Source organism: Syngnathus floridae, chromosome 1 (assembly GCF_059516105.1).
Source record: "Syngnathus floridae isolate MCC-2025c chromosome 1, RoL_Sflo_1.0, whole genome shotgun sequence".
Classification (NCBI taxonomy): Eukaryota; Metazoa; Chordata; class Actinopteri; order Syngnathiformes; family Syngnathidae; genus Syngnathus; species Syngnathus floridae.
Genome location: NC_142413.1, coordinates 26,331,638 through 26,358,456, shown reverse-complemented (window position 1 = coordinate 26,358,456; position 26,819 = coordinate 26,331,638). Strand labels below are relative to the sequence as shown.

The 26,819-nt window shown below is 44.7% G+C and overlaps 1 long non-coding RNA gene across 1 annotated transcript; it reads right to left on the bottom strand.

Moving 5' to 3' along the window:
- Positions 1-4,431: 4,431 nt before the first annotated feature.
- LOC148404741 (uncharacterized) lies at positions 4,432-25,161 on the bottom strand. Its single transcript, XR_015860217.1, has 3 exons — positions 23,967-25,161; positions 23,584-23,674; positions 4,432-4,595 (listed from the first exon to the last, which is right to left on the bottom strand). It is a non-coding gene; the product is annotated as an uncharacterized LOC148404741 (long non-coding RNA).
- Between the last annotated feature and the right edge of the window lie 1,658 nt (positions 25,162-26,819).

Below are 26,819 nucleotides of genomic sequence, written 5' to 3'. Positions count from 1 at the left end.
CACCAATAATGGTGCCCCTCAGGGGTGCGTCCTCTCCCCACTGCTCTTCTCTCTCTACACTAACGATTGCTCTTCAGGTGACTTTCCTGTGAAGCTCCTGAAGTATGCAGACGACACCAGTCTCATTGGACTGATCCGGGACGGTGACGAGACTGCGTGCAGACAGGAGGTGGAGCGGCTGGTCCACTGGTGCAGCCAAAAACAGCTGAACCCGCTCAAGACGTTGGAGTTGACAGTGGACTTCAGGTGAGACTCTTCACCACTTTCACCCCTCACTATCCGCAGTAATACTATTCTCTCCACAGACACCTGCAAGTTCCTGGGAACCACAATCTCTCGGGACCTGAAATGGACCAGCCACATAGACTCTGTCCGGAAGAAGGCTCAGCAGAGGCTGTACTTTCTGGGACAGCTTAGGAAGTTCAACCTGCCGCAGGAGCTGCTGAAGACCTTCAACACTGCCATCATCCAGTCTATCCTCTGCACCTCCATCAATGTCTGGTTTGGATCGGCTTCCAAACAAGACAAGCACAGACTGCAACGGACAATCAGGACTCCAGAAAACATAATTGGAATCAACCTCCCATCTATCCAAGACTTGTACCTGTCCAGGACCAGGAAACGTGCAAGTAACATCTCTATAGACCCTTCTCACCCAGGTCACAGTCTGTTCGAACTACTCCCCTCCGGACGGCGTTACAGAGTGATGTACGCCAAAACCAGTAGACAAAGACACAGCTTCTTTTACCATGTTGTCGCTCTGATGAACTCACACCACTCATAGAGTCTCAGAGACATCACTGGACAGTAATATCCTGTTCTTGCTGTTAGAGATTTGCTCACTCCAACTTATTTTGCAAGAACCACACGGGAGACAAGTAAGTCCTTTTAGACACCTGCAGGTGGAGAGTCAATTCGTCGCTGTGCGTGCAGCGATGTTCGAATGGAGGTCTGAATTCTCCTTCCTGCAAGAGGATATTTATTAAGAGAAACAGAGTGGGGGTATGAGTGGGCTGAATAGAAAGCCCTTGTCCTCTAGTCTAAACATCTCAGGGGATGTTTTACGACCTTGTGATAAGGAGGACAAGGTAAGGTATTTATTACCTGTTGCATTCCAACATAATCCTATGATAAAGATAACCTGGAAAACCCTAACACTTGCCACTTAAATGTTACCTGAATGTTGTTAGTCACTTAAATGTTGTACAGAGGATGAGATCAACCGGAGTCAAATTCCTTGTTAGGCATGCACAAACTTGGCAAATAAAGCTGATTTTGATTCTGATCACAGCAGACGCTGCACCGATCCACGTGTTGATTTCGCGCTTCATCCTGCTCTCGCTCGTGAACAAGACCCCAAGATACTTGAACTCCACTTGGGGCGGGATCTCTTCCCCGACCCGAAGAGGGCATTCCACTGTTTTCCAACTGAGGACCATGGTCTCAGATTTGAAGGTGCTGACTTTCATCTCGACTGCTTTACACTCAGCTGCTCCAGTTAGAGCCGGACATCACAGCTTGAAGAAGCCAACAGGAGCACGTCGTTTGCAAAAAGCAGAGATGCAATGCTGAGGTCACCAAACCGGATACCCTTAATGCCTTGGCTGCGCCTAGAAATTCTGTCCATAAAAGTTATGAACAGCAACAACAACAAGTTGATACAATTTACACCATCAATTTCATCCACTTCCACATCCACCAAAAAGCCAGCTATCACGCACAGTGCTTGCCTGAAATCTTCCCACCCTGCTGTGCATTAGGACAATTGAATCCTTTTTTATTTACATATTTACATAATTAAAAGGCTTACTACAGAAAATCTAATAAAAATGCTTAATATATTTTAAATTAATATTACAATTATAAATATTATTATATATTCATATATTAATATTAACATTTATAATATCTAAATATTAAGGCTGTCACCTTAACACATTAATTAGATTAATAATTCATTAGATTAATAATTTGGTTGCAAATTAATGCGCTATAAATATGAACACAATTAATCATGTCAAGTAAATGCGCAAACTTTTAAATTTGGCCCATTGAGCAACTTGTAGGCTGTGGCTCATCACTTCCTTGTTGAGCTGTGTTACTCAGCTCTTCCTGAATTGCTCATGTTTAAATTTGGACCACCTACCTCAAGTGTGCACTTACCTCAAGTGTGAGCTCATAGTCGTTTGTAGTGCCTGACCACGAATATGTATGTAATTATAATTAAACATTATGTTTTGCATGATTGTAGTACGGCAGGCATCATCTGTCCATCTATTTATATGTCTGGGAACATTTTAATAAGAACAATAACAATATCAAATTCACTTGATTGAAAGACACCTAAAAGACACTAGCTTTAGAGTTAATAGGCTCTAAAAAGAAAAGGTCGGGCAAAGGTCTGAGTTTGAGTTCTGCTAATTTATTCAGGATTACAATGTGACCTGTGATGGTCTGGCAGCCAGTTGAGGATGTCATTTTTGTTGTAATATGAATTTATATCATAACAAAATCATTCTACTCAATCTAGAACTGGGACTGACTGTTGCTTAGTTTGCTGAGCCGTCTGTGGGTTTCATTCGGTGTGTGCAATGTAAAGACTGAGTGTGCCACTTGACTCATGATAAGGATCACATGATAACTTTATCTTGGAAGAAGTTATTTCAGTCAGACTTTCACCTAATTGCCAACTGGTATACGTATGACTCAAGCGCTCCGTGACCCCGAACAGGATATACAGTGAAGAAACAGGATAGATGTATGAAAATACAGTATCACATACAATCATTTACTACATCATTTACTACATTGTGTTGCTACACAATCCAGCTACATTGTGTTATATGATGCATGAGCATGTCTAATCAAAATAATCACGACAATACCATCAGCCATATTCTCTTGCAGATAATTTTGGACAGCCAAAGCCACTTTATCAGTCTAGTAATAGAAGGCTTTAGCCTGATATCTCACATCACACAGGGCCCAGTATATAACTAATTAGCTACTGCTTTTGGTTGAAGAAATGAGGGGAGGATCCACAAAGGCACACAGAATTTTAATGTGAAAGAAAAATGAAATCAATAAAGGTGTAGGGCAACGAGCAACTGCCCCCCTCTTAACATTAACAATTACAGTGATTAACAGTGACACCCAGAGCTCATTTTTCACATGCAGCGGCAGGAGAGAGGTGAGATAAGCTTGTTTATTGGAGAGGGCCCTTTTCTCAAGGTGCACTCGTTCATCATTTTGGTTGAGGGTGGTAGTGTGTGTGTGTGTGTGTGTGTGTGTGTGTGAGAGAGAGAGAGAGAGAGAGAGAGAGAGAGAGAGAGAGTGTGTGTGTGTTTGTGTGTGTGTGTGTGTGTGTGTGTGTGTGTGTGTGTGTGTGTGTGTGTGTGTGTGTGTGTGTGTGTGTGCGTGCATGTGTCTTTCGATGGGTTCACTGAATTTCTGAGTGCACACAGGCTTTTGTGAGATGGTAACAGGGTGGGGGGCAGTGTGTCTATCACTAAAAGAGACAATGACCTTGTGGCTAGAAGGGTCTGCGGTGAGTTAAGTTGTGATGTAGGCTTAAAACACAACCTTTTAAAGAAATGATTTCAAAATGCTATATTGAAAAACGCAACTTTTTAAAGAAATTGTTTTTAAAATGATCTATTGAAAAACAAAGTTAAAGGTAATCTCCCCTAACGAGATTAAAATATACATCCAAATTAAAATAATTAATATATAAAAAATACTTTCTTTCATGTCATGAGCTGTTAAAATTTGTTCACGTTTTCAGTCATCTAAATGGCTCTTCATTGCATCATCATTGCTTGTCACTGAAATACCACTGATTTGACACAATCTGGAGATGCTGGAGTTTAGGTTTGAATTACCTTCTTGCTTTTTAATTGCAGTGAGAACAGGTTTTGAAGAACAGTGAAGGGTGTTAAATGTGTTATGTATGGAAATTCCCTGAAGTATACACTCTTCTGTACATACAGAAGGTCTTCGTCTGCACACACAGATCCTCACATCAGTTTTTGTGAGGATCTGTGTGTGCAGACTAAGACTTTCTGCATGTGAAACAACGACAAACCTTGGTTTACACCGAACCTCAGGAGGCTGCGCAAAGCCAAGGAGGAGGCCTACAGGAGTGGCGACCGGGACCTGTTCAAGCAGACCAGAAACACACTGAACCGAGAGGTCAGGAAAGCCAAGAGGTGTTACGGGGAGAGCCTGGAGAAACACCTCTCTGCCAATCCTGATCCCTCAACAGTGTAGAAAGGTCTGTAGAGCATCACGGGCTTCAAGAAACCAACCCCCCGTCCTGTAGAGACCCAAAGGCTTGCAAACCAGCTAAACAGGTTTTACTGCAGGTTTGATCGGTCCTGCCACACAGCAGGACCTCCTGCAGCACAATCAACATACTCACCTCCCCCCACAACCGCTCTGTCCACACCTCCATCACCGTTGTCACCTCCTCTCTCTCTTGCAGAGGCCGCGCACGCACTCCAGATCCGCGAGAAGGAAGTGCGCCTGACATCCTGCAACTGAAGCTCATCCAGCTCGCGGTGCCTGCCTCCACCTGTCAGTGGATCACCAGCTTCCTGACCAACAGGAGACAGCGTGTGAGGCTGGGGACCATCACATCCGACACCCGGACAACCAATAATGGTGCCCCTCAGGGGTGCGTCCTCTCCCTACTGCTCTTCGCTCTCTACACTAACGATTGCTCTTCAGGTGACTCTCCTGTGAAGCTCCTGAAGTATGCAGACGACACCAGTCTCATTGGACTGATCGGGACGGTGACGAGACTGCGTACAGACAGGAGGTGGAGCGGCTGGTCCACTGGTGCAGCCAAAAACAGCTGAACCCGCTCAAGACGTTGGAGTTGACAGTGGACTTCAGGCGAGACCCTTCACCACTTTCACCCCTCACTATCCGCAGTAATACTATTCTCTCCACAGACACCTGCAAGTTCCTGGGAACCACAATCTCTCGGGACCTGAAATGGACCAGCCACATAGACTCTGTCCGGAAGAAGGCTCAACAGAGGCTGTACTTTCTGAGACAGCTTAGGAAGTTCAGCCTGCCACGGGAGCTGCTGAAGACCTTCAACACTGCCATCATCCAGTCTATCCTCTGCACCTCCATCAATGTCTGGTTTGGATCGACTTCCAAACAAGACAAACACAGACTGCAACGGACAATCAGGACTCCAGAAAACATAATTAGAATCAACCTCCCATCTATCCAGGACTTGTACTTCTCCAGGACCAGGAAACGTGCAAGTAATAACTCTACAGACCCTTCTCACCCAGGTTCGAACTACTCCCCTCCGGATGGCGTTATAGAGCCCTGTACGCCAAAACCAGCTGACACAGAGACAGCTTCTTCCCCCAGGCTGTCGCTCTGATGAACTCACACCACTCTTAGTCTCAGAGTCATTGCTGTGCAATAACATCCTGCTCTCCACACCTTTTTTGAATTGTCTGTATTATGTGTACTATGTGTACTATGTGTCCACTCTGCATCCATTGCAGCCTGGTCATCCTCGAAGAGGGATCCTCCCATCTGTGGTCTCTTCTCAAGGTTTCTCATTTCCCCTAGTTGGAGTTTTGAGTTTTTCCTTGCCCTCCTGGGAGTTTAAAATCAAGTGATGTTTGAGAATATTTGCCAATTTTCGCACATGTCCTGAGTGTTGTTAGTCACTTAAATGTTGAACAGAGGCTGTGATGTACTACCAAAGTCAAATTCCTTGTTTGGCATGCTCAAACATGGTGAATAAAAATTCTTGAATCTTGAATCTTAACTCGAGTGAGGTGTCACGGAATGCTTTGGAGACCAAGGAAGAAGTTGCTGGCTGGATGTATTAAAGAAGGTATTCTTAAGAACCTACAATTGGATTTGTTTGATGTTCACGCTCCCAGAACACATCAGCCACGTCACCACCTGTTGGAGAACTCTTTGTTTGTCAAGGCGGAGAAATGCGAATTCCACGCCCCATTCGTGAAATTCCTCAGTTACGCGATGTGCGAGGTATCCATCAAGATGAACCCCGAGAAGGTGAGGGGTGTCACATCTTGGCCAGTCCCTGAAACTCATAAGCGGCTGCAGCAGTTTCTGGGGTTCACCAATTTTTAGCGCCGGTTCATTTACAGCACGGTGGCCGCTCCCCTCACTCCCCTTACTAGCCTCGTCTCTCTGTACTGGTGTACCGATGAGGCAGCCCAGGTGTTCCGGCAGCTGAAAGAGAGGTTCACTTCTGCACCTGTCCTCAGGACGCCCGATCCCGAGAGGCAGTTTGTGGTCGAGGTGAATGCTTCGGTCGTAGGAGTCACCCCAGAGCGAAACTACAACATTGGACACCGGGAGCCCCTCGCGGTGATGCTGACCTTGGTGTAGTGGAGCATTGGCTGGAGGGTGCCTCCATCCCTTTCATCGTCTGGACGAACCACTGCAACCTGGAGTATCTGAAGACGGCCAAAAGATCAAACTCGCGTCAGGCTCGGTGGCCCCTCTTTGGCTGCTTCAATTAGATACTCTCTTGTAGGCCGGGGTCCTTATAGGATCAATGTTTGGGTTCCACCATCCTCCCCATCCTCGTTGTAGCCGCTGTCTCATGGGACACCGAGAGTCAGGTGAGGGCGGCGACCCGAGACCACCCCGGTCCCAGCAACTTGATTCGATCATTTAATGCGGTTTTACCTTCATATTTGAGTAGAATATTTGCTGGGTACAGGGAGCAGCTAGCATATAATGGATCACCTGGGCATGGTCTTAGCCACATTGGGTATTTTCTTGTATTACATGTCGAGCATTTATATTTTGTCTTTACGCGCCTGTTCCCACCTCCTGTAGCATCCTTGTCATCCGTTTCTCCACCCATTTTTATGATAAAATTTCACTCTTTTTTGTCAGTGGATCCTTTCCTTTTTGTCTCTCCTTATCCATTCTCCGTTTCCACCTCACCATTTCGATTGAGCCACCACTGCCCACCCACCACCACCACAAATGAGTATGTTACGTCATTTTTCTAGAGACAATTAGGCTGTGCACAAGTTTATGGAGATAGTTGGACTTGCCTCCACACAGTTTGGGTTCTGGTACAAGTCCCCTTGAGAGGTGCTGGACTCTCTTCCACTCTGGAGTTTTCCACAGTATGTGGGCATACTTATTGCCCCCGACTGGGTTCACCACAGTGAGCGAGTTGGTAGCGGGTGGGGGGACGGGTCCTGACTGTTGTTTGTGTCTATGCACCAAAAGTCTCTCAGAGTACCGAGAGTTTTTGGAATCCATCATTCTGCTGGGTGATTTTAATGCTCACGTGGGCAAGGACAGTGAGACCTGGAAGGGTGTGATTGGGAGTAACAGCCCCCCCCCCCGATCAGAACCCGTGCTGTGTTCTATTACTGAAATTCTGTGCTCAACATGAATTGTGCACAATGAACACCATGTTCAAACATAAGGGTGTCCATCTGTGCCCCTGTCATCAGATCCGTGGCCGCATATTTTGGACACTCGTGTAAAGAGAGGTGTGAGGCTGTCAACTGATCACCACTTGGTGGTGGGTTGACTCTGATGGTGGGGGGAAGATGCCGGTCTGACCTGGCAGACCCAAACGTACTGTGAGGGTCTGCTGGGAACATCTGGCAGAATACCCTGTCAGGAAGAGCTTCAATTACCACCTCTGGCAGAGCTTTTCCCACAGCCCGTGGGAGGCGGGGTACATTGAATCTGAGTGGACATGTTCTGTGTCTCCATTGTTGAGGTGGCCGACCGTAGCTCTGGCCGTAAGGTTGTTGTTGTTGTTGTTGTTGTTGTTGTTGTTGTGGCAACCCCAGAACCTGCTGGTGGACACCAGCGGTAAGGAATGCCGTCAAGCTGAACGAGTCCTATCGGCCCGTTTTGGCCTGTGAGACTCCGGAGACAGCTAACAGGTACCAGATGGCCAAGCGGAAGGTGGCCTCGGCGGTTGTTGAGGCAAAAATCCGGGTGTGGGAGGAGTGGTGGTCCACCATCTGGCGTCTCAGGAGGGGGAAGCAGTGCACCGTTAACACTGTTTACAGTGGAGATGGTGTGCTGCTGACCTCGACTAGGGCTGTCGTGAGTCGGTGGGGAGAATTCTTCGACGACCTCAATTCCACTGACACGCCTTCCATTGTGGAAGCAGGGCCTGGAGACTCTGATGTGACTCTCAGATCTCTGGGGTTGAACTAACCGATGGAGTTAAAAGGCAAGGCCCCAGGACGTCGTGAGTCGGCGGGGAGAGTACCGTATTTTCCGGACTATAACTCGCTCCGGAGTATAAGACGCGTCAGCCATAAAATCCCCCAAAGAGTGAAAAAAAACATATATAAGTCGCTCCGGAGTATAAGTAGCATGTTGGGGGCAATTTATTCGACAAAATCCCACACCAAAAACAGTCATGAACGAGCAACAACAGGCTAAACGATAGCAACAACAGGCTAAACGATAGGTATGCTAACGTGACGAACACAAACAAAGAGCTGAGAACGGGCCTGACGTAACATATAGAGTGATTAAGGACAACTATTACATGAATAACATGTTTATAAAACCATCTGTGTCACTCCAATTCATTAAATCCATCGATCGTTCGATACAATAGCAACAGGCTAAACGATAGGTATGCTAACATGACAAACACAAACGAGGAGCTGAGAACGGGCCTGACGTAACACATAGAGTGATTTAGAACAACTATTAGATAAATAACATGTTTATAAAACCATCTGTGTCACTCCAATTCATTAAATCCATCGATCGTTCGATACGATAGCAACAGGCTAAACAATAGGTATGCTAACGTGACAAACACAAACAAAGAGCTGAGAATGGGCCTGACGTAACATATAGTTATTAAAGAAAACGATTACATGAATAACACGTTTATAAAATCATCTGTGTCACTCCAATTCATTAAATTCATTGTCAACAATGGCACCCATTGCGCGGCTGAGGGCGCTTGCACTTTAAAATATTCCACAGGCTCATATAACGATAGATAAACTATATTTCAAATAACTATAATATAAGCAATAATATTATCAAACCATCCGTGCACTTTAAATCCATTCAATCCATCGATCAAATTCCTCGTCCTTTGTCAACATCGCCGCGCGTGCTCCCTGACGTCAGCCTCGTCTTTATTCCACAGATCTAGTATATAAGTATATTGTAGCATTAACAAAGTACAAGGATAGACGTGGGTTTGGTAAACGGCTCTTTATTAAACAAAACAAACTTCCAAGCGTGTGGCGGCGTGGACTTCCAGACACGAGAGCTCCATGGCATAGGACCGGGAGTGCGTAATGGCCATGTCCGAGCCCCATGCACCGTTCACAGACAGCCTGTCGGCCGAGCGCTGGCCCCCTACTCAGTAGAGTAGGACCGGGCGTGCGTAGAAGCCATAATAGTTTTTCAAACCTTCTATGTCACTCCAAATCCTTAATTCCTTCAAACTCTTTGTCCTCCGTGTCACTTAGAAATGATCACCGCTAATGATGCCGGTAGTCCTTACGTGGGTACGTTAGTCCTTTATGTAAACAACCACCGCGCCGTGCCACTGACGTCACTTGCAATAGTAATACCTCCAAACTTTCTTCCTGCTGTTCGAGTACTGTTTTCAGCTGCATATTTTACAACTTGAAGTTTGTAACCTGCAAAATATGAGTTTCTTTTTGGTGCCATTTTTCTTAAGCCCACCCAGTTGATGAGTCACGGCCAACTGTGAAATTTAGAGCGCCCTCATCCAGTTTTGTCGGAAAATATTTTTTTTTTCAGATGTAGTATTTTGTTTTGTTTATTTGGTTGTTTTATCAAAGTCAAAGTCTGCTTTATCGTCGATTTTTTTTCACACACAAAGAGATTGAAATTACGTTCCCAAGATCCCTCTGAGATAGTACAAGTATGCATACAAGCAACACAAAAAAAACAAGAAGGGACAAACAATGAATAAATAAGAGCGTTGAATAAATGATAAATAAACAAATAATATTAAATAATAATAATAAATATAAGAGGAGCAAAAATGGAGCAAGTGTACATACAGCAGACAGTGGACTTGGATATGGTGCTTTAAAGTGTTAATTGCTTTATTTGATGTTTTCTCTATTTTTTATGTTTTGAATATATTCAATATAAAGATATAAAAGCATGTGAAGTGATAAACTATACTAAAAATAACATGGGAAGTGGTCAACTATATTTGTAAGTAAGTGATGTCTTAATGATCAAGTAAAAATTTGTGAAAAAAAACATATATAAGTCACTCCTGAGTATAAGTCGCCCCCCGCCCCCACCCAAACTATGAAAAAAAAACGCGACTATAGTCCGGAAATTACGGTACTTCAAAGACCTGAAATTCAAGGGTGGCAAAGGGTGGAATGCCTTCTCTGGGTCGGGAAAAACATCCTCTCCCAAGTAGAGAAGTTCAAGTATCTTGGGGTCTTGTTCAAAAGCGAAGGCAGGATGGAGCATGAGATCTACAGGCGGATCGGTGCCGCGTCTGCTGTGATGCGGACTTTGTACTGAGCCAAAAGGTGAAGTTCTCAATTTACCAGTCGATCTGCGTTCCTGCTCTCACTTATGTATTATTTATGGCCCGCCTCAAAAATCATAAGCCTTGAAACTGTAATTCCTCCTATTACCAAAAGGTGGCAGCACCACCCCTCCCCGCTCGTTTCTGCCATGGCGACTGCAAAGAAAAGGAGGAAATAACATACAACAATAACATCCTGCTCTCCACACCTTTTTTGAATTGTCTACGCTGTTTGTACTATGTGTCCTCTCTTCATCCATTGCAGCCTGGTCATCCTAGAAGAGGGACCCTCCCATCTGTGGTCTCATCTCAAGGTTTCTCATTTCCCCTAGCTGGAGTTTTGAGTTTTTCCTTGCCCTCTTGGGAGTTTAAGATCAGGGGATGTTTGAGAATATCTTTCATTTTTCACATGTCCTGAGTGTTGTTGTTATTCACCTAAATGTTGAACAGGAGCTGTTATTTACCGAAGTCAAATTCCTTGTTTGGCACGCTCAGACATGGTGAATAAAAAACTTTTGAATCTTGAATCTTGAAAGTTGACATTGAGGGCCATCCCTTTCAGAGAAATGGGAATTTCAATACTTCACTGAAAATCAAGGCAATTGTGTTATATATGTAAGGAGACGGTTGTCTTGCTTAAGGATTTCAACCTAAAGAGACACTATCAGACTAAACATGCTAACACGTACGACAAGCTAACAGGGAGTGACCGCGCTGATAAAGTGAAGCAGCTCCAAGCTAAACTGGCATAACAACAGCGATTCGTCATGCGGGGCTGTGAGTCAAAAGTAAATATTACTAAAGCAAGTTACGAAGTGGCCATGTTAATACTGTTGATATTATGAAGCTGTAGACGTGACACAAACTATAACTTTCTGAAAGATATTGTAAACGACAAGAGCAAATTTCACTTGTTCTAAGTTTCAATAATAACAGACAATTTTGCATTACTTATAACTCCTGTTTAAAATGGTCATGAGGCAAAAATAAGTTTAAACTCATGTAAATTTAAGGCATTTCATACAGTTTGTTCAATGTTATCTGACTCTTCAGATATGAATGAAAGGCAGAATTTGTGTTCTTAGAATTGTTCACATCTGCCTGAGTGGCTTATATTTGGTTATTTTGTCATTTGAAAAATAAAGACAATTGTGACAATGATTTTTTTTTTATAACAGTGTGTATTTGCATGAATTTTTTGTCGTTAAAAAAAATGCCCGAAAAAACTATTGGCCCCCGGGCTCCCTCACTTAATCAAGTCTGGCCCTCCTTGCAAAAGGTTTGGACACCCCTGCCATGAGTAATGTGACGTTGACCTAGTTTTGCCTTACGTTCCATCCCGTAAACTCCGCTCGCAAAACACTAGTCTTTTAGTGACCCAAGGGGCCAAAAAGTAGTCTAGCGCATTTTCTATTCGGGCTCCAGAGCTTTGGAATGCCCTACCGATAGATATCAGCAGTAGCGGTACCTCAGTCGAAACATTTAAGACACGATTAAAGACACCGATTTGGCTGAAGCTTGTATTCGCTGACCCCCACCTCCCCTGTTGGGGAGGGGTATAGGTGACTCCCAAACTGATAATGGCTGTCTGGATTTCTCGTCAACCAATCGGGATGAGGGATCTGCAGCGGATTACCTCCCTCGAAGACACTGCCAGGACAACTGAGGGCACCTTCCTGCAGCTCTTTACTTTGAACTGGACATCCACTTTTTCTTTGTTTTACACTATGTGCCCTCTCTGCATCCATTGCAGCCTCGTCATCCTGGTAGGGGGATCCTCCCATCTGTGGTCTCTTCTCAAGGTTTCTCATTTTTCCCCCAGTAGTTTTTTTTTTTTTAGTTTTTCCTTGTCCTCCTGGGAGTTTAAGATCAGGGGATGTTGGAGAATAATTGTCAATTTTTGTACATGTGAAGCCCTTTGAGACTTGCTTGAGTTTTTCCTTGCCCTCCTACGAGTTTAAGATCAGGGCCTTTGTGTACCATGTCCAGAGGTACTTTAAACCTTCATGTCTGGCTTTCTTTTCCTCGTTTCAACAAACTTTCCCAGGTATTTTTTCTTTATCCTTAATGTCGAACATTTCTCAGCTTCATTATATCGGCATAATTGCAATGGCTATGGTTTAATGCCAACTCTCTAAATAAATGCTTTTCTTACATTGTCATGAAGTGAATGGAGCTGGGTGACCAAATGCAGCTTTGACCAGGGTTTATTGAACAAACTCAAAAGACAGACTATGCAGTAGATGCTCGACTAGGGACGAGAATAACCGAACAGAAAGACGAAACAAGACGAGAACAGACAAGCAACTAGAGAAACAAGAAACAAGAGGACATGAGATGCAAACAATCTGACAGGGGAGTGAGGGGCAGACAGGACTTAAATACAAGACAGCTAACAAGAGGCAGGTGAAGGTGATCACACTGATCAGGGCACAGTGAGCACACAGACACACGAACCGAAACTATGACAACATTAAAACAACGAAACAAACTGTGACAGATCTTGACCATTGATCATTGCATACCTTCTCTATTTGTAGATAATAAAGCTTGTTTGTCTGTATGTGGAGAATTTGGTATGGTCTTTATGGATCAGTACGTTCCTCTTTTTATTGAGTGATCGTTGTAGTCCTTCTCTATTTGTAGATAATAAAGCTTGTTTGTCCATATATGGAGAATTTGGTATGGTCTTTATGGAACAGTACGTTCCTCTTTTTATTGAAGAGCACTGTGGATCCATCTTAACCCCCACCCCAGGCGAGAGAGGGGGCTGCTCTTCTGACACGCATGCACTCACGAAGAACGAACAAAAGAATCCTGACCCGACACAACTCTCAGCACAAATTGACATCACGTGACAATAAGGGCGCTCCAGTGAATAGATTTGAGATGGAAATCACTGAGCAAGATAACTGGCAATTTTTTTATTCCTTGAGAACGCTCGTGCGCCCCCACGTGGATTGCGCCCCCACATGGATTGCGTCCTGGGCGGTCACCCATATTGCCCATAGCAAAGGGTGGGGGCAGTACGGACCGGGACAGGGGGAGACTGAATAAGATGGTTAGGAGAGCGAGCTCTGTCCTGGGCTGTCCCCTGGACTCCATTGAGGTTGTGGGTGAGAGGAGGACGTTGATTAAGCTGAAATCCATCATGGACAACACCTCTCACCCCCTCCATGACATTGTGCGGTCCCTGAGCAGCTCCATTAGCAGCAAACTATTATACTCGCAGGTGTAGGAAGGAATAGTTCCGCAGGTCCTTTATTCCGTCTGCTGTCAGACTTTACAACATGTGTGGCACCTGATAAAAATTGTGTTTTGTCTCTACTAGCGGCACTTGTGTTTGTCTTTGTCTGTTATTTATCCTTTTTGAAATGTTGGCACTTGTTTTCTTGCACTTGTATGCGCTGCTGTGACAAGTACATTAGTAAAGTTCTATCATCATCATCATCATCATCATTTGTGCTTCGTTGTCACAAACGAGGCAGGGCAACCAAATGCAACATGGGCTCTTTATTTGGGGAAAGTTTAAAGGAAACAAGGATGTCTGGAATGCGGCAGAGCAGGACAACAAGGCAAGCTGACGAGCCGGTCAGTGAGCTCGCGTCGTGAGTCATCAAAGCAGAAGGGCATAGCAAGCTTTATAAAGCTATTTAAAAAGTATTTAAATATACCATAAAGTGTTTAAAAGTATAATAAAGTCTTTAAAAATAAAATTATAAAAGTCTTGTGCAGCTGCCCTCGTGCTGGGCAGCTGAGGTGCTCAGCTGTCAGCATGGCAAGAGCAGAGTGAAGCCATTGCACATTTACGCTTTAAAATGACGAGCCGGTCAACGAGCTCGCGTTGTGCGGGCATCTTGTAACACGGCGGGTCAGGCAAACAAGAATCAGGAGCCAGGCGTGCGTGTAAAAACAGACAAAACCGTGAGGACTGACAATTAGCAATTCCGTATTGGCGACGTGCTCCTTAAAGGTCTTGCGCAGAAGGCGAGAGCGGAAACATGACAAAGCCGCGCACGAAGACAAAATGCACCGCTGTGCAGAAACGGTCGGGACAACTGCAGTGAGCGCAACCGCGCACGTAGGAAAAAAGCACTGCCATCCAGGATTTGGGACAGTGGCCGGCAATGAGCACTAATAGTACAGGGCATGCCTCTGAGCAATGTGCGGATGCCCTCGCGCTGGGCTGCAGGGGTGCGTCAGCTGGTCAGAACTGCAAGAGCAGAGCAGAGCCGTGACACATTTACACTTTAAAATGTTTAAATGTTTAAAATATGATAAAGTGTTTAAAAATAAAATGATTAATGTTTTGAGCAGATGCCCTCGCGCTGGGCTGCAGGGGTTTGTCTGCCAGTCAGCATCGCAAGAGCAGAGCGGAGACATGACGCTTTAAAATGTTTTAATAAGTGTTTAAAATACAATAATGTATTGTAGTGCAGTCAAACCTCGGTTTTCGAACATCCCAGTTCTTGAACAAATCGGAATTCTAACAAAAAATTCGAGTTTTTTTTGCTTCGGTTGTCGAACAAAATTCGGAGGTAGAACCTCGCGAGATGAGTCAAAAGGACCCGAGAAAACCCGACCACACTGCCCGGATGCCGACTGACTCTGTTCGTTATTGTATTTTCGTTACTTTGAGGATTGTATTAACCCCTAATCATGCCTCCAAAGAAAGCAAGTGGGAGCAGTAAAGCCATCCAAAAACACAAAGACGCTCTTAAAACAATACGACAGTGAGCGCCCGGCGCGCTGCGGTTGCGCGATCGGACCAAATTAAGCTCCCTGCGCACTGAGGTCCACTTAAATTTTGGAAAGTACATCAGGACTTTAAAAATATTTTCTAAATTTTAGCGACGGCTCTGTCACAATAATTCGACCAGCACGGTGCAGTTGCGCGGCCGGCGGCGCACTACGGTTGCGCGTTCGGCGGTGTGCTGCAGTTGCACGATCGGACAAAAATGCGCAAATGAAATAATGCTTAAAAAAGGTGCGTTTTTTTTTGTCTTGGAACGAATTAAAAAAGTTTCCATTATTTGTAATGGGAAAAATAGATTTGGAATTCGACCGATTCACTTCTCAAACCGCCTTCTGGAACGGATTGTGGTCGAAAACCGAGGTTTGACTCAGTGACGTGCGGTGAGGTTCATGACTGGGGAGGCACTGACGTCCCCCTCCAACACCTGGCTTTAAGATGCTCAACTTTAATTCTGGACATGTACTTTGACTTATTGAAGTTCATTGTGGAGAAGAGCTTTTCACACAGATAGGTGCTGCCAAAAAGGCACATGGTCCGCTTGAACATCCTGGAAAGCTCAGGGAAGCTGGGGGGCAGTTCTCTCAAAAATTGTCCAAGCTCCACTGTTCTTCCACTCACTTCCCTGAACTTGGCTTTGAGTTCAGTATTGCACTGCAGGTCAATTAGCTCCATCTGCAGAACAGGGGGGGGGCATCCTCAACATCAAAGGAGAAGGTGTTAGGGTTTTCCAGGTTATCTTTATCATAGGATTATGTTGGAATGTAGACTATAATGATTAACCAATCTTGTCTTGCTCTCACAACGCAGTAAAATAAAGTGGTTGCTTCCTCTGCTTGATTGACCAGCTGCAGAGGAAGCAATCAAAGTTGTTCTGTTTCCCACAACATCGTAAAACACCCCCTGCTCTGATCTTACCAGAGGCCGGGGGTTCACCAAACCTGTCAACTCTCAACCCCCACTCTGTTTCTCTTGATAAATATCCTCTTGCAGGAAGGAGAGTTCAGAGCTCTATTCGAACATTGCTGTACGCACAGCGACGAATGGACTCTCCACCTGCAGGTGTCTAAAAGGACTTACTTGTCTCCCGTGTGGTTCTTGCAAAATAAGTTGGAGTGAGCAAATCTCTAACATTTTGGTACAGAAACCCGGGATCCCTCATACCCGCTATCTGGCTGACAAAGGAGGACGTGCTGCATTGTCGACAAGCCAGCGTCCATTTGGAGGACCTGGAAAAGAAAGTCCTGGGAAGAGAATTCTTCGCTGGGCCAGCATCTTAGGTCTGACTTCGTCTGACAGAGGTGGATTGACGGGACCCGGCAGTGCAACGAACCAGGGGACAAGTAAGTTTAAGGCCTGAAGTTGTGTTGTGTTGTTAAACGCGTAACACGTAGAGGTGCACGAGAGCCAGCTTGGGTTCAAGTCCCAGTGGAATGAACAGGCTAAGAAAAGCAGAGCTTCTTTTTTGTTCATCGAAGAGGTGCGTAGACTCTTCTATGTCTGTTCTTCCGAGCTGAGGGATCTGGCTTGGGTTAGAGTCCCAGTGGAAGGAACGTGCTAAGAAACACGGAGCTTCTTTTTTGTTAATCAAAGAAGGGCGTAGATTTTTCTTTGTATGTTTTTCCAAGCCAAAGAATAGCTTGGGTTCAAGTCCCAGTGGAAGAAACGGGCTAAGAAAAACAGAGCTTCTTTTTCTTAATTGAAGGAGGGCGTAGATTTTTTCTTTTGTCCGTTTTTCCAAAGCTGTTTGGGAGGGTTTTACACCCATCCCTGGATAGGCCTGAAAAAAAAAGCCCTGGAGTTTGTGTGATTGAGTGTGTGACTGGTAGGATAAATTGACTAAAAAGCAGTTCTAGCGTTGATCCACGGCGATAAAACAGGCTAGTAATCTGTTGAAAGGTCAATTTAAACCTGCATTGAGGATCCTCAAAGAAAAAAAAAAAAAATTGAAAAAAAATTGTAAAACCTTAAACTACTAAAATTAAGATGGGAAATAAGAACGGTAAATCTCTTGCTCTGCTCTTCTTTGAGATGAGAAGTTCATGGCAAGTAGAAGAAGTGGAAGAAGTGCTAGAGTGTGGTTGAAATCTTCACAAAGAGATGAGAACGAATTCAAGAGACAAAAGCTAGAAAGATGAAAACTGATGAGGTCAGAAGTGTTTGTCAGACCAGGACACATTAAGGCCCCTGTGAGCGGGTGCAAGGCCGCAGCTCAAGCCGCGGCTCAAGCGAGGGGCAAGAGGAGTTTAATAATAATAATAATAATAATAATGTGGCAATTTACAAATGACTAGAGATCAATTTGTGTTACACTAAAGTTAAAATATGGAAATCAAGTGGTAAAGAAATGCAACTTGCTTCTAGAAGATAAATAAATAAAATTAGAATGTGCTGTCCTCGTGTGCATGGGAGGGACCAGCTCATGATCGACCACAGGAAATGGCCAGCCTGTGACGAATCATTGGTGCGGGGACCTACCTTCCGCACGCGAGAGCTGTGCATGTGTGTGCGTATGTGTTAAAGTTAAAGTTAAAGTCCCAAATTGATGAACATTGGCTAAACTTTTAGTATAAAGTACTTGCTTGACTGTTGTCTATTCAATTTACACCGCAGAACAGAAACAATTTGACAGAAAAAAATGAGAGGAAAAGAGAGAAGTCTGTTTGCGAGCAGAAACTAATCCACACTAGTGCATGTTAAGTGGCGAGCCCACATGAGAAATTCGAAGAAAAAAAAAAAATACGACAGAACATGCTTTCAGGAATTGGAAGAAGCTAAATTGTGAATTTAAGATTTTGCAATGCTACATTTAATAGGAATAATTGATTGGTTGTGTTATAAGATTATGCAAAATTCTAAATGCAAGCTAAATCTGAGAGTTTGAGTTCTTCAAATTTAAAAACAAAGAAAAAATTCAGATTTATTTGCCAGTTGTTTGTCTTAGTTAAGTTTTTTTTGAATTGGTGGATTGTTCTACCAGGAAACCTGAGTTGAAAATGATATATGGATGTTGTGTGGTGAGCTTGGATGAATTGGGACCAATGTGATACAAAGACTCCTTTTTGGAGACTGTGTGTGAGATGCAAATGAACATTGATGAATGATAGCCTGAATGAAAAGAAATTACAGGTTGAAGGTTTGAAGTTGTTGGCGACTACAATGGAAAATTAGTAGAGCGACTTTAATGAAAGAGTGATTTTGAGCAGGTTGAATGTTAGAAAGAAACACGTAGCTTTTGGATTGATAATTACCGTATTTGCCGGTGTATTGGTCGACCTTTTTCGATCCAAAATCGACCGAAAAACGTCGACCTCGACTTATACACCGAGTCATAAAATTTAACTTCGTATTCATCGCTTCAAATGTGATGGTAACCGAGGCCGTTTCTCATGCATCTCATTGTGCGTTGGCACTTAGAAAATTTGAACCAGGAGGCGTGCGCGAGTGCGCGGCCCGCTGGAAGTCGAATGAGGCTCCGCGATTTCATCCGCGGTGCTTATAAAGTGCCGATCCGCTCGGCGGGAGCTATTTTCGGCCACTTGGCGCGTGCGCACGGCCTCCCGGATGTGCCGGGCGGCGTGCGCGAGCTCGCCGGCTGCTGGAAGTCGAATGAGGCTCCGCGATCTCCTCCGCGGTGCTTATAAACAGCCGATCCGCTCGGCGGGAGCTATTTTCGGCCACTTGGCGCATGCGCACGGCCTCCCGGATGTGCCGGGCGGCGTGCGCGAGCTCGCCGGCCGCTGGAAGTCGAATGAGGCTCGGCGATTTCATCCGCGGTGCTTATAAAGTGCCGATCCGCTCGGCGGGAGCTATTTTCGGCCACTTGGCGCGTGCGCACGGCCTCCCGGATGTGCCGGGCGGCGTGCGCGAGCTCGCCGGCCGCTGGAAGTCGAATGAGGCTCCGCGATCTCCTCCGCGGTGCTTATAAACAGCCGATCCACTCGGCGGGAGCTATTTTCGACCACTTGGCGCGTGCGCACGGCCTCCCGGATGTGCCGGGCGGCGTGCGCAAGCTCGCCGGCCGCTGGAAGTCGAATGAGGCTCCGCGATTTCATCCGCGGTGCTTATAAAGTGCCGATCCGCTCGGCGGGAGCTATTTTCGGCCACTTGGCGCGTGCGCACGGCCTCCCGGATGTGCCGGGCGGCGTGCCCGAGCTCACCGACCGCTGGAAGTCGAATGAGGCTCCGCGATCTCCTCCCGGTGCTTATAAAGAGCCGATCCGCTCGGCGCGAGCTATTTCCGGCCACTTGGCGCGTCACGGCCTCCCGGTGGTGCCAGGCGGCGTGCGCGAGTGCGCTGGCCGCTGGAGGTCGAATGAGGCTCCGCGATCTCCTCCGCGGTGCTTATAAAGTGCCGGTCCGCTCGGCTTGGAGCTATTTCCGGCCTCCCGGTGGTGCCGGACGGCGTGCGCGAGCTCGCCGGCCGCTGGAAGTCGAATGAGGCTCCGCGATCTCTTCCGCGGTGCTTATAAACAGCCGATCCGCTCGGCTGGAGCCATTTCCGGCCACTGCGCATGCGCACGGCCTCCCGGAATTTGAACACATTTCGTCAATAAATTTCGCATATTTCTGATTGAATTTTGAAGTTTAATATAATGCAACAATTGAGCTCGACTTATACAAAAGATATATCATAAAATCGTAAATTTCCGTCGAATTTTAGGGGGTCGACTTATACACCGAGTCGACTTATACACCGGCAAATACGGTAACTAGAGAAAAAAAAATGGAGAACCAGTAACACATGCAGAAGATGTGTGAACTGGGAAATTGAGAAGCGTTTTGGAAAGAAAGTCAAATTAAATGATGATGGAATCGTATGTAGTAAAGAACGCATTCTCCCAAAAAGTTTGTCAAGGTGTGAGGCATGGGCATTGCCAAGCCTCAAAAGGAGGGAGTGAGTAGGACAGATCGTGGAAGATAGTAATAATACAACACTTTATGACAATGAATTTTCGAATACATTTGGTGTTATACTGTGGTAAATTTTTTGTTCTGGTGTAGATAGGTTAGCAACACGAGAGATTTAGAGGTTCAAAAGAAAGACAGTTAAAAGAAAACATTTTTGATTTGGACAATTGCAGGCTAACAGGAACATGAGAACGATAAGAACTACGAGGTGGGATCCAATTTCATTGGGGAGATTGAGAATTCACAGCACCATACTCTAAGTCACATTTTTGAGCAAGCATGACAATAACATGTGAAAGGTCAAGACATACAGATCAGGGCTTAATGTGGAACGCAGACCTCGATGAGTTGATTTTCAATAATGATACTGAAGACAACATACTGTCCGATTAAATTGGAACTATAGATAAAATGTAGCTCAAAAATAGGATGAGTTGCAGGATTTACGATATAAAAACGAGACCGCTGTTATTAGTAGAATTTGAAGTTTGGTAAACAAACGTTACCAGCAAATTGATGGAAGCAGCTACATTTGGAGATAGTCTTACAAGTTTGATGTCCCAGCCTGTCATTCTCAGTGTCAGGGTCCCTGAAACCCAATCCGAGACTTCGCCTGCAGCCGTGAACAACTACAAAATGGTGCCTGGCTCTGAAGCACCTTTGACCTTTGGCGAAGGACAAGAAAAGACTGCTGTTGTGCTTGGAGGGGGACAAGTACACTCCGGAGGACAGACAACATCCTCGGGGACGGAAAAGACAGTGAAAAGCGGAGGAACTCACAATGATGAAAATTGACTCATTTGAACAATGGACTCATTCAAGAGTGATGGATGGGGTCGCTCTGAAGCGACAACAAAAGAACAGAAGAACTTGAGAGGGTGAAGTGCGGCAAAAAGATATGGACTTGGAGTGTCCGACAACCAAATCGCACTCCTTGCTACGGCGTTACCAAATTTGGTGAAGCTTGGTTCAAAGTGGAAGGGAGGTTCATTGTGCACTGAGTTTGACAGAACTGAGGAGATTTGATAAATAAATAAATAAAAATTTGAAAAATACGTAGGGCTACAGAGAAAAGCATTATAATCAGAGATTGAACGGATTTGGATGAAACAAATAGGCTAAAACGGTAGGAAACAAGAGCAAGAGCTTATATTTTGGCTCATCAAGCTTAAGACGTAGCGGTCGAGTTATATAAATTTTAGAACAGGACATTTGGCAGTCAGGAGGAAGCTAGGTTGCTCAATGTGCCTACTCAATACAATAGTAAGGTTTTTTGTACCACAGTGGAGGTTGGATGGTCAGAAAGTTAGGTACGTTCGATTTTTGACATTCACACAATCATGCATAGGAGTCACACGGCGACAGTTAACAAGTCGATGACTGCAATAGGGGCCACCTACGACTGCACCGACATGAAAAAGTAGAAGCGAGAGAGCAGAGTATGGGATTATATGCTAAAACGTCTGCTATACAGTTACCGATAGGAGATTCTATCAAAAGAAACTACATGAGAGATGGATTAGAATCCCTTTGTTTGTGTGTTCTGTGTTTGTGTGTAATCTCTGTTGTCGTTCGTCTGAACTTTGTATGCCGTTTTGTGTATGCGTGCGTGCAGATGTGTGTGTGGGTGTGTGTGTGTGTGTGTGTGTGTGTGTGTGTGTGTGTGTGTGTGTGTGTGTGCACACCCTGTGTGGGTGCGAGCGTGTGAGGAGAAAGAAGGGATAGATAAGACAATCTCTTTTAAACCAGGAGGCAATAAATGGGAACGCCCCTGTCATAAATAGTTTTTGGTTAAAGGGAATCATTAGGAGGTGTTCAAACTCTTCCCGCAAACACTCCTATTTGCCAGTTAAATGGGCACGACAATTGACTACGAGAGTTGCAAACAACAGATGAAGAGCAGTCCTTGACAGATTATATGATCAGGACGCTCAAACTATGTCAAAGACAAATTTAGTGCCGCTTGATCTTTCCTCCTCACAGGTCGACAACCCCATCAATCCAGGAGACTGGGTCTACATCAAGGTCATCAAAAGAAGGAACTGGGCCAGCCACGACGGGAGGGACCATTCCAAGTCTTGCTGACTACACATGTTGCATCCAAGGTTGCAGGACCCACAAATGCATTAACGACAACTGCTCTCCAGGAGGAAACTGGATGGGAGCTTTGGACATCACCGCTGTGTGCCAGGATGAGAGAGCCGTTTTCAAGGTGTAAGGGCTCTACTACCGACATGGCTGCACCATCGGACGGGACCTACTTCATCCAGAGTTTCAGAAGCATTGCCTCACCTGCATCCTATGAGTGCACGTGCCTGTTCAGAACGGATCGTGGTTTTGTGGTCACAAGAGTTGTCCGATGCTGCCTGCCAACTGGACACGAGTGTGTGCGATAGTGTGTGTGACAGACCTCACCTACAGACTAGAACATCATCAGCTGACGAAAACACGAGCACATATACAACTTCTTAGACGTGACAGATGTGATAATGATAATGAGACGTGGATTGCGTAGATGCTGTTCTGTTGAGCATGTTTTACGGAAACTTGTTGATTTGGCCATCAAATATGCTTCGCAAGTGATGGATACAATGATGTACTGTTTCTGTGTTTTTCTTTTTATTTTTTATTTGATCGCATTCTGGTCGCCTAAGGCAAAGGGACCGTGTAAGAATTTTCCTGCTAATAACATCTGGCCAGCAGGTTTGTAGCTTGCACAATAGGTTTGATCTGGGGTGTTAAGGTGATGCCTCATCTTCACTGGAAAGTGTTGCTATCATTGTTTGTTGTTTTTATTTTTACTATTCTACTTTCTTCATTATACGTATATATGTTTTTTTTCTTACTTGTCTTTGTTGTTTGGGGTGGCATAATCATATGATACAACAGGAGGGAGATGTTAGGGTTTTCCAGGTTATCTTTATCATAGGATTATGTTGGAATGTAGACTATAATAATTAACCAATCTTGTCTTGCTCTCAGAACGCAGTAAAATAAAGTGGTTGCTTCCTCTGCTTGATTGACCAGCTGCAGAGGAAGCAATCAAAGTTGTTCTGTTTCCCACAACATCGTAAAACACCCCCTGCTCTGATCTTACCAGAGGCCGGGGGTTCACCAAACCTGTCAACTCTCAACCCCCACTCTGTTTCTCTTGATAAATATCCTCTTGCAGGAAGGAGAGTTCAGAGCTCTATTCGAACATTGCTGTACGCACAGCGACGAATGGACTCTCCACCTGCAGGTGTCTAAAAGGACTTACTTGTCTCCCGTGTGGTTCTTGCAAAATAAGTTGGAGTGAGCAAATCTCTAACAGAAGGGGTCAGCAAAAATGTTAAAAGTGGCTCTGTGTGTCTTGAAGTCTGCAAACCTGTGATCAAATTCTTCTTGTAGCTTCCCAATGGTATCAGCATCCTTCTCACCACTGAATGCTGTGCCTGAATCCATGAGTGTCTTGCAAGCTGGGAAATGGCAGAGGTTTTTCTGAGAAAGGTGGGATTTCCATAACACAAGTTTCCTGGAGAATGCTCTGACATTGTCATATGCAGCACTGACAAGCTGGCCCTGGCCTTGTAACTTCTTATTCAGTACATTCAACTCCTGTGTAATGTCAACAAGAAAAGCTAAGTCCATCAGCTATTTAGGATCACTTAGCATAGGAACAGGCATCCCATCCTTCTCGATGAAGGCTTTCACCTGTTCTCTCAACTCAAAAAAACTCTTCAAGACTTTCCCCCTGCTGAGCCAACATACCTCGGTGAAGTCGAGCACGTCCTCATATTCCGACTCTATTTCTGCCAAAAAGTCGCGGAACTGTCGGTGCTTTAAAGCCCAGGATCTGATATGGTTGATCATTTTCACGAAGTCAGACATCACCTTGTCAAATCCCAGGATTTTGATGCAAAGGGGCTGCTGATGAATAATGCAGTGCAAAGCAATGGCATCCTCCACACCTTCCTCTTCCAGTTTTATTTGAACAAGTGCTACAAGTCCGTTTTTTCTCCCCGTCATTGATGGCGCTCCGTCGGTAGTTATTCCGGCCAAACGTTTCCATTGTAAGCCGGCATCCTCAATGGAATCACACAGCTGTCGGATTATCTCCTGACCGGTGGTCTGGCCATGCATTGGAATCACTGAGAGCAACTCCTCCGTAACTTCAAAATTGTTGTCAACACCACGGAGATATATTGCAAGCTGCGCCATGTCAGTGACGTCTGTGCTCTCATCAAGAGCCAGCGAGTATGAGTGGAAATGTTTAGCTTTCTCACGCAGTTGATCGTAAATGTTACCCGACAAATCAGAAATACGCTCTGCCACTGTGTTGGCAGAAATACTGATGTTACCAAACAGCTCCTTTTTTTCCGGGCAGACAATACTTGCAGCCTGGATCATGCACTGTTTTACAAACTCGCCGTCTTTGAAGGGCTTTCCAGCTTTTGCTATCATTTCACTCACAACATAGCTAGCTTTCACAGCCGCTTCGTTCTCTTCTTCGTCGACCCGATCCTTTCGCTCATCTCCCAGGTATTTTGCATACTCCTCAGCATGTTTAGTTGAGTAATGACTTCTGATGTTAAACTCTTTGTTAACAGCAACTTTATCCATGCATATTAGACAGGTTGCGACGTTCCTGTGCTCAACAAAAAAATATTCCGCCTCCCACTTCTCCTGAAATTGCCTGTGCTCATCCGCAACTTTTCTCTTCACGGCAGGTTTTGAAACAGACATGACGGGGGCTGACAAACAATGTACAGCACTAGGTGACAGTGACAAGATATTTCCCTCCACTCGCTCATTCAAACATGTCAAAGTGCTAATTCGCCAATTAGCCAATTGCTAATTCGCCCAGTTGTCACGAGCCTGAGCTACGGGAGCCCATACGTGTCAAAAAAAGTAAAACGGCCAGATGCATGTGCGAAAAGAAATGCGCGGGCCGCACTAACACACAGCTTAGATGTCACGCAGGGGGCCGCAAAGTATTGTCCCGAGGGCCGCAATTGGCACGGTGGCCATGAGTTTGAGACCACTGATCTAAAGAAACACGACGATACAGCCAGATGACAAAAATCACAAGATATTATATACACCAGTTTAACTAAGGAAATGAATTAATATAGCCACAGTGTTTGAACACTTAAACAGCGACATAAAGACAGAGAGCAGTTCAGTCTAACTGCATCGCCTGTCAACATAGGCAGCCGTGTGGTTACGCAATCCTCAGAGGAGGCTAGACAGGACGTTTGCTCCTCCGAGCGAATCGTCTTCGGTTTTAAAACAACTATAAAAATTCAGCGATTTTGTTTCAAAATGATACAAAATTATTAAAATTAAAAGGAAAATGACTATTAAAAAAACCGGAGCCGTGGGGGCGGGTCAGTCGGCCAGCACGCAAGAACAGAGAGGAGCTGTGACAATTTAAGGTATTTTAAAAAGTGTTTAAAATACAGTAACATATTTAAAAGTACAATGGAGTGTATAAAATTATAAAAGTATTGTGCGATGCACTGGCGCTGGGCCGCGGGGTCGCGTCAGTCGGCCAGCACGCAAGAGCTGAGAGGTACCAGAGACGTTCACAATAAAAGGTTCATAAAAGTCTTGTGTGGATATTGTTACAATATATTTACTCTTCTTTATTTTTTCTACCTTCTTATTTATTTAAATGAAGAATGTTTATGAACATCAGTTTGACTTTAAAACTTTTGCTAAAGTGTTTAATAATACAAAAAGCATTTAATAGTACAATAAACAGTGTTTAAAAATACAATAAAGGTTCATAAAAGTCTTTTATGGATATTTCAACAATATATTTTCTCTACATCGCGGATTTTCACCTTTTCCACGATAAACAAGGGATTACTGTAGTGGCGGTTTGTATTTTTATTTTAATATTCTTCTTCAGCTCCCACGCTTGTTTTGTATTTCCTTCTTTATGTTGCCGCAAACAAGGTTCCAACTAACATAAAATGTCCTCAGCACATACTACATGAAAAACTTCACTCAATGACGCAACAGTCACGACTCTGCAGAAAATGTGGCATTCAATACAGAACAAAGAACATAATGACATACAAATACATTCTACCAGTATAATGATAGCACAACTCAACAATGTCTCTGGTAGTCCCCTCAGAACCACTGCTATTAAAAGCCCCTCACTAAACGTCTCACCTGCGTTACGACAGAAACAGACACTAACTACTGTTTCTGCTTTGATTACAAATTCACCCACATTTTCACTGGGCGACTTTTGCAATGAGCTTTGTGTATGAGCTTTGTGTAAAAGTTTTTTACTCTCTGCTTTCCTTTGCCAGCATATAGTATTCAGTGAGGAGCTTCAGAGATTTGCGTCCGTCATCCGCGGGGTCCCGCATGAACAGTGACAGACATTTGTCATTTAAAATCTGAATAAGCTCTGCATAGTCCTGGGTATTCTTCCCCCCGTCATCCTCGTCTTCGTCAGCGGCTCTTTTCAATAGAGTATCTTTAACCATTGCAGACAAAGATAGCCCAAAAATGTTGTTTTCCATAATTCACAAATTTTCTCCTCACCATCAAAAACAAGCCTTGCCCAGCGGGCACTGAATACCTTATCTCTATCCTTTTTAT